The following is a 9081-nucleotide window of genomic DNA, read 5'->3' on the forward strand; positions in this document are numbered from 1 at the left end:
GCCTCCTTCTCTGAAACGAAGCCGAGTATTACGTGGGGAGAGCATGAGTTTAGAGGCCAGGCAGAACTGGGTCGAAATCCTGCCTCTGACGCTCTAAACCTCCATTACTGAGCAAGTCACAAAACCCTTCTGAGCCCCTATCTTCTTGTCTATAAGCTAGAGACAGCATGCCCTAACATACAGGTTTCACAAAAAGATTAAATGAGATGATACGTCTGAAGTTCCGGTGTGATGGTTTGCTATAGGAGATAAAGAGTGACCACACCAAGTCGATAAATTCCCAGCTAAATGCAGAGAAACTGGGTGGTTTCGAATTTGGGGCACTCTGTAACATGGACAAACACCAGACTTTTATTAGCTTTTTTCTTAATACTGAAAATAGGACTTCTAGGAGTTGAAAGACTCCAAGTTGGAAAGTATCAATCTAGACCAACATCATCACACACAAGCCTCACTATGAAATACTCATCTTAGCCGGAACTTAAAGACATCATCCCAACACCCCCAGCATAATTCATTCATCCATCCAGTCATTCCACCAGCACTTACTGAGGGTTTACTGTGCTCCGGAAGCTGCTGCGGGCACTGAGAATCTCAAGTTAGAGGAGGCTCAGTCCTTGCCTCTTGGATGACCCTAGTCTAGTGGAGGAGAGAAAACTCTAAATCAACTGTCTCGTGTCATAAACTGACAATGTGAGCAACACACGTAGTTATAGAGGCGTCCCCAGGGGCAGCAGACAATGAGGTTTTAGAATTGGAAGGACAGTTAGAAGCCGACCAGTCCAAACCTCACTGATGTGTGGACTCTGCCTCCATGGTCTCCCAGCTTTGTTTTCATCATCTCTAGTTTCAAGGGTTTCACGGCCCACCTGCACTCCCAGCCCCAGGCAGCCTTTGGGCGGCTCTGACAGTTAGAAAGTTTTTCCTTAGGTTGAGTCAGTATTTGTCTCCTGGAAACCGTCACACAGCTCTATGGAGTTAATCCCGTTCTTTCGCCTGACAACCCTTCAGGTACTGGAAGTCAGCTCACGGGCGACAGGCAAGTAGGGATAATTTTAGCCTCGCATTGCACAGGGGAATACTGGGCAGTCCGGGGACGCATCTGACTTCAAGAAGGGACTCTATTCGACACTGAAGACATGGTAGGCATGTCTCACTTTGGATTTATTTGGATTTTAACCACTAGCCTTAATAATTTCACTGGACTTTATAAAGCACTTTAGTATACATTATTCCGCAGTGACCTCACATTGACCTGGTGAGACGGTTCGGCATGATTTATTATTTCCGCTTTGTTCATAAATAAAACAAGACTCTGAGAGGTGGTGTGCTCAAGGTCACACAGATAACATCTGGTTGAATTGGTCTTCTCCCTTCCATACAAGTAGTCCTGCATCCATTTAGTCCTTCCCATAATCTACCTGTGGTCTCCCCCTAGATTTATCCTAAAATATTGACTATATTGTATTGCTCCCTTTATCAAAAATCCTCAGCAATTCCTCTTACATTCCAGGGTTAACCTCCAAGCCCTCAGAATGACATTCAAGGCTCTCAAAATTGTTGACTTGCTTGGAGTTTCAGGGATAGCGGGATGGGTGGATGAAATACCAATAAACATTATCACTACAGTGATAGTTCAGCAAGAAATATATACAAAGGGTATCTTGAGAACACAGAGGAGCAAGGTGAAGGTCACAGGGGGATTCCAGGAGTTAGGGATGCCTGGGATGGACTTTAAATACATGCATACCAGTAGAAGGTTAACAGGAGCAAAGAGGCCTTGGAGGAGAGAAACAGCCTGGTGGCTGTGTGCAGGACACCATACAGAATGTGCTGGACAGGTAGGTACAAGGCTGGACTCAGAGAAGGATTAGGCTATATGGGAGGCAGGGCCGCTTCCTGTCAGCTGTCAGGTTAGAGGCTTTGGACGTTATCCTGCAAACTTCGATGTGCCAAATAGGATTAAAGCAAGCCAGTGTCAACTGCATTTGGTGGCCCCGGCTAGGAGGGTGGACTGGAGTCCGAAATCGATGGGATGGACGGGAGCCAGTCTGGCTAGAGATGAAGTAAGGAAACTGTTGCCATGAATCAGGGGAGTAAAGATAAAGGGCAGTGGAGGTAATCACAGGAAGAGGAAGGATTTTCACATATTTTAGGAGAGAAAAGCAAACAAATCCGATGATGGGGTGCTTGTGGAGATAAGGAGAGGGAGAAGTCAGGCTGCATATACGCTCTCAGGAGCCTCCAGGTTGGGAGGAACATAATGGCGCTACTCACTGCTATTGCCACACCTGCCCCAGACTTCAAGGAAGTGCTGCAGGAAGGAGGTGTGTAGTACCTACTTGTAGGTGCGCTAATTTACTTAGGCTAGTAACAAAGGGCTCCCTCACATCTTGGTGGGGTGGCCAAGACGACTGGCCAGTCACTTACACCCGTTCCCTCTCCTCCCCCAGGTATCCTGCGGGTCTTGATTTCCTACGGTTAGGTGTGGCCATGCAACAGGGCCCTGATAGTCAAGCCTGAATGATGTGCGGGCAGTACTCCTTCACATTTTATCCTTTCTGCCAACTTGAGGCAGAAGAACCTGATGGAGACTTGAGAGGGAATGAAGGTCCCTGGACTGTGTGCAGAAGAGATCTGGCCATCCGCCAGGAACACCCATTTTAGACATGAGTGAACAAAAAGTAAATTCCTCTCATGTTTGAGCCATTGTGCATAGAATTTCTTTGTTACAGCGGTTAGTCCCACGTAACCAACGCACCTTTCCTGTTTCCTACCTCACGTGGGTAGGAAAGAAGGGGGCGTTAATACATAGCTATCTGTGCCGGTCACTGCACTCAGTAGATCTCTGTACCTCACCCCCTTTAATCCTGTAAGTGCTCGGAGATGTTTGAACGCTCCAGTTTTGCAGAAGAAAGGGAAAATCCCTGAAATGTATTGCTTTTGCTCAAGGTTATACCGTGTTCCCTTAGAGACATCCGTGAGGCTGTGCAAAACAGATTTTTTTCACTGTTTTTGAATTTTGTTTTCTTTTTCAGCTTTATCGAGATGCAATTGACATATAACATTGTGTAAGTTTAAGGTGCACAACGTCATGACTCACTCTGTGTGTATATTGTGAAGTGATTACTACAATAAGATTACCTCAAATCGTTACCTTTTTTGGTGTGCGTGGTGAGAACTTTCAAGATCTACTCTCTTCCAACTTCCAAGTAAACAACACAGTATTGTTAACTATAGTCATCACACTGCATATTACATCCTAAGAACTTATTCATCTCATAACTGGAACTTTGTACCCTTTGAACACCTACAGTTTCTTAGGAAATTCCTTGTCTCTATGTTTCCTACCACACTTAGAAAGTAGGATCATGATCAAGAAGAATAGAAGGTGGAAGAGGAACAGAGGGAGAAAAAAAGTTCATCATTTGAACCCTTCCTCTGTTTAGGTCTAACATCTGTAAATATCAGCTATATTCAAGAGCATGTGCGTGGGGCCGAGTATGTATGTTCACAATGACTAAAGCCATTACCGATGAGTGCTTTTGAAAGCAATGCCGTCCCTCTGTTGGCCCGGTTTTCATATCCTTTCCTTCCATTTTGGGTCTCTGTGCTTTAGTCACTCTGGTCTCCTTTCAGTTCCTCAAAGAAGAGCTGCTCCTTCTTGGCTCTATGACTTTGCAATGCTGTTTCCTTTGCCTGGAGTATCACTACCCTCATTCAGTTGGCCAACTTGTACTCATCCTTCTGCTTTCCCTTGAAGCATCGTTTTCTCAGGAAGCCCTCTTTGACCCCGAGATTGTGGTATGTCCCTTGATAGCACTCATTGCATTCTAAATGGGGCAGTCATCAGAATTTTGATTATATAATCACTTTTACAGTTGGGTGGTTAGTAGTCCAATCTTTCCCAGTAGACTCTCAGCTCTGTGAGGGCAGAGATGGAGTCTCTCTGGTTGGCTTCTCTATCCCCAGAACCTAGTTAGAATGCCAGGCACATAGCATTCACTTCATAAATTTTGGGTGAATGTGAAAACAATGAAGATTTTTCTCTTAGTAAAATAATAAAAAGCAAACCTAAAGAAAGGCTAGTCTTCCAAATGGCTTTCTGGGAAACATACTACACATGCGAAATTCTGAAATGAATCAGGCCACTTAGTAATTTGAGACTGACTTAAATCTAAACCAAGTAAGGTACTGTTCCATTTCACAAGTAAAGAGGCAGAGGGCATGAAGGTCTGACACGGATTCCCCCTGGTCGTGAGTCAGTGATGGGGGCCTCTCTCACTCTCAACTGTCCCTGCTCACTCTTGGTACTTTTTGTTGGATGCTGACTTTGATGGAGACTTGGCAGCCGTATGGCAGTTAGCCCCTTGTCCTAAAGGAAAGAGGAAGAACATTAGAGGTGGAACCCTGGCTCAGCTACTGCAGGTGCTGTGTGACCTTGGGCGACTCTGAGCCTCCACTTCCTAACTTGTAAAATGGAGAGAATCTGCTTGTAGGGATGCCTGCAAGGCTCAAATGTGCCAATGTGGTTGGAAGTGCTTTACAGAGAGACTGGCACTTAGCAGTGCTCACAAAATTTTAACTGACATCTAGCACTTTCCCAGTATTGGGGTTTATTTCAGATGCTTAGGACATGTGAACTAATAAGTCAGCAACTCCATTAATAAAGAAAAGAAAGACTTGCCCTTTTGCTGGTGGATGAAAAGGCTGATTTAATTCCTCGCCCAATGACAGAGATCTGAAGACAATGATTTGATTCCCTCATCGTGAACGTGCCCCTGCTTCACAAAATGTGAGATGCTGAGCAAAGAGCAGTGCCCTGGTGGGGCCGCACTGCCTGAAGCCACTCTTTAAAAGAGCTTGTGAGTGCTCTGTTCATCATTAGCAGATGTGATGTGGTGAAGGAGTTTGTTTCTCCAGATTCAGACATTTTTGAGGAATTACTATGTGCCAGGTACACCCTGTTGAGCACTTTTCACGTGCTGTTTTGTTTACTTCCTACCCTTTTTCTCTGATGAATCTATTATCATCCCTATTTTCATGATAAGGAAATTCAGATTCAAAGCAATTAACGTGTCCTCAGTCACACAGCTAGTCAATAGCAGAGCTAGTGTTTGGATCCATTTCTGATGCCAAATCCCATGCATTTCCAGATACATTATATTCTCTTCCTAGTAAAACACATTCCATGGAGAGTGAAGACCAAAAGTCTGGATAAGAAAACCTAGTCCGGATTTATTATTAATAATACAAAATATTATCACCTGATAGCTTCAGAAACAACCAGGTTCCTTTGGAATGTAGTACTTTCCATTTTCTTTTATAGAAGCTCAGTGGTTCTGATTTTCTCTATTTGATGGTGCATGAAAGCCCCTGGGTAGAAAGCTGTTTAGTGGAGTGGAAAAGGGTCAGACTGGGGACTGTTTCTAGCCCTGAGCCTCTCCTCTGCGTGACTTTGGGAAATTCATTCAGAATCTTTGAGCCTCATTTTTCTTATGTGTGAAATGAGGACAATTGTGCTGCTTACTCACCTACGTTGATGGATTTTGTGAGGCTCTATCAAGATAATTGTTGTACAATGTTATGCAAAAGACTCCATGTTATTATTCTAAGGCAGAGTCATCACTTTGTTCCCACTTTCTCTTTGCCTACAGATTCTCTTGGCATCCCATACCTGATGAGAATTTATGGCTAGTTGGATGTAACAGCCAAAGCTCTCTCCCTGTGACTTATATGCATCCTGATGTATTTCAATTTTTGCATACAGGAAGGTTTTCTGGTTGGAGGAGATGCAATTCTATTTCGAGGTTGTGGACTCAAGGCGCCACTAAACGGAGATGCATGTGCTTTCATTGACGTAAAGTGAATCCTTCATTTGTGGACAGCTTTGCTGCCCAAACCCAATCTGTTACTGCAGCCAATGGGCTTATCTGGTGAGTCTTGTCACTGTCAGAATCAAAGCCAAATATGGCAGGGACTAATGATTTCACGGAGGTGGTCTTTCCTGTGACCACAGAAACCTGCTCTGGGGGTTTCTGTCACTATCAGAGACCCTTGATGGAATTACAGCCCCTGAGTTCGTTATCTGGATAAGCTCCGTACCCAGCTCTCTTTGCCTTATCTGAGGGAGCCAGAGCCAGCGATGGGTGAGTCATAGGATCTGGTCAATTGCGTTTCTACAATTTTATTAGAATGACTGGGTAGATTAGCTCTGTAAAACATGGAATAAGTGTCTTGGGCATTCATCAGAGTCTCCCACAATTCCTAGAATAATTTTGTATTTTTTTCACAGAAGCATCTGTGGAAAGAGAGCAGGGGAGCCAGGAGACCTGAGTTGCTGGATCGTGATTCTGCTAATCCCAGGGGGTAACCTTGAGTATGGCCAGAACACTTTTGGTCGTGGCTGGTGGTATGGACAAAGTTCCATAGAGCTCAGGGCTTGGCCAGGGAGGGGCAGGGAAAGTTTCTCTAGGGGAACATTTGAGAGTAGGGTTTTCAATTATGAACTTGACTTCACCAGGCAGACAGAGGAAAGGGCAAGGGGTTTTCAGAGAGAGGAAGCTGACTGGACAGAGCAATGCAAAGTGAAAGTCGGTAAAGGGTCTCAGGAATGGCATCTTTGACTGTGGTGAGAAGGAAGGTTGTGCTGTGGAGCCTGGAGAGGCAGGGGGTAGAAGCCAGCTCGTGAAAAGTCTGGAGGACCAAGCTCAAGTGGTTGCTCTGGGCAACTGGCAACTCCCAAAGGCTGCTGAGCATGGGGAAGTGGGGAGGGAACATGATTAGAATTTGTTTCCATTAAGCAGTCGACACCCAGTATGAGACCAAAGGGATCATTTGTTGCTCTCATTAGCCCTGCATAATAAGGGAACGACCATTGATCTCCCCATTTAGCAGATGAGGAAGCTGAGGCTTGGAGAGATTAAGTGTTCAAGGACACACTACTCAAGGAAAACAGAAGATAAAAATAATTCATACTTCCGCCGGATAGGATTCCATTGAATGCTTATAAACTTCAGTTTGAGATTAGGTAACATTTGCTCTGAGGCATTACCAGGGTTTAGACATTCATCCAAGATTCTGAAATGGAAAGAGGCCAACACTGCATAAGTAAAATTCAGTCATTAGTAGAGATATCATTAGGCCTCTCTTTTAATCATTTCTTAGAACCAATGTATCTTTTCATTGGCTCTAGGGGAGGCTGGAACTTGTCTAAAGGTGGGTGTGCAACTAAAATTTTTGTAACATTTTCTGTGTCAGCTCTGCTAATGCAGAGTTCATCCACTGATGTTAATGCCACAGTGGAGGTCTAAAAGATTCTGGGAGAGCAAAAGAGATTTTAGTTTTTACAAATACAGTAGTTGGCCCTTATCCATGGGGGATAACATTCCAGGAAACCCAGTGGCTGCCCTGAAACCACAGATAGTACTGAACCATACCATGTTTTTTCCTTTATACACATACCTATGATAAAGTTTAATTCCTCAATTAGGCACAGTAAGGGATTAACAACAACAACAAATAATAAAATAGAACCATAATAAAAGTTATGGAAATGTGGCCTCTTTCTCTCTCTCAAAGTAGCTTATTGTACGGTACTCACCCTTCTTCTTGTGATGTTGTGAGATGATAAAATGCCTATGATGAGAAGTGAGGTGAATGATGTAGGCATTATGACATAGTGTTAGGATACTGTTGACCTTCTTTATTATTATAATTTTTTGGCGGTACGCGGGCCTCTCACTGCTGTGGCCTCTCCCGTTGCGGAGCACAGGCTCCGGACGCGCAGGCTCAGCGGCCATGGCTCACGGGCCCAGCCGCTCCGCGGCACGTGGGATCCTCCCGGACCGGGGCACAAACCCATGTCCCCTGCATCGGCAGGCGGACTCCCAACCACTGCGCTACCAGGGAAGCCCCCTGTCGACCTTCTGATGATACTTCAGAAGGAGGATCATCTGTTTCGGGTGATCCTGGATCATTGAACTGTGTCGATGTTGATGATTGGATGCCAGGAGCAGATGATGGTGATGGCTGGGGATCCCAGGCAGGATGGAGTGGAATGGCACGAGATTTCATTAAGCTACTCAGAATGGCACAAAATTTACATATCGATTGTTTATTTCTGTAATTTTTCATTTAATATTTCTGGATCAAGGTTAGCCATGGATAACTGAAACCGAAGAAAGTAAATCCACAGATAAAGGGAACAACTGTACCTCCAGAGAGGGTGAATCCACTTGCCTGGCTCAGGTTTAACAAGGGTTACAATGTTGCATCTCAGGGCAGGAAAGAGTAGGACAATGAAAGAACTGGAATTTTTTTTCCCTGAGTTGTATTTCCAACCATCATAAAAACGAATTCCTGCTTTTGGGCATGGCACTGGGAGTTGGCCAGTCAGGGTTGAAATACTCACTCTCAACTCACAAGTATAAACTTTGGGAAGTCACTTACCTGCCATGAATCTCAGTTTACACAACTTTAAGGTAAATTTAATATCCCCTTCCGTATAGAGGTATTGTGAGAATGCAGTTTGCAAACATACATCTAGCGTGGGTCCAAAGTACTTATAAAAAATTATGTAAATTTGGAATTAGTTCTTTTCCTCAGGTCCTGGATGTTTTTATTGGTTTTTGTTCTCCATAAGATTTTACTACAGTGACTAATTTTCTTTTGTCTGCTAGATTCCTCTCCAGTGGCTTGTGACACTGCTTCAGGAAGACTTTCCCAACACCTGAAGAATTTCTATGTTCCTTTTCCCAGCCTGGGATGTCTACTTACCGTATTGCCAGCTTCTGGACCTGTTGTGTCTGGGATGCAGGCTGAACCAAAGACAGGTATCCTTCAAGGCATCCAGATATAAAAATAAGTACTTCGTTGAGATTAGGAGGAAGTTCACATTTTGGGGCTCCCCAAAGTAACTTCATCCCAAGATATAAATGGCATTCTAAAATGTATGAAAACAGACTTGATAGAAAACCAAACTAAAGCTAGAACTTAGTTGGAAAGAGATTTATTTTTCAAATATATAAACTAAACCATTGTACATCTATTACAAAAGCACTAGGAATCTATAGCAAAAAA

The 9081-nt window shown here is 44.0% G+C and overlaps 1 long non-coding RNA gene across 4 annotated transcripts in view; it reads left to right on the top strand.

Moving 5' to 3' along the window:
* Window positions 1-8828, top strand: part of LOC117199656 (uncharacterized) — a 372975-nt gene extending 364147 nt beyond the window's left edge. For 3 of the 4 annotated variants that reach the window (XR_007472596.1, XR_007472597.1, XR_007472595.1), the window contains 3 exons: window positions 3039-3212; window positions 5658-5936; window positions 6296-8828. This is a non-coding gene — a long non-coding RNA (uncharacterized LOC117199656). Of the gene's footprint in view, window positions 1-3038; window positions 3213-3479; window positions 3805-5657; window positions 5937-6295 lie in introns of those variants that run through there. The other variant, XR_007472598.1, reaches the window with a different exon arrangement.
* The last annotated feature ends 253 nt before the right edge of the window (window positions 8829-9081 follow it).

The sequence above is a fragment of the Orcinus orca genome, chromosome 17 (genome assembly GCF_937001465.1).
Source record: "Orcinus orca chromosome 17, mOrcOrc1.1, whole genome shotgun sequence".
Classification (NCBI taxonomy): Eukaryota; Metazoa; Chordata; class Mammalia; order Artiodactyla; family Delphinidae; genus Orcinus; species Orcinus orca.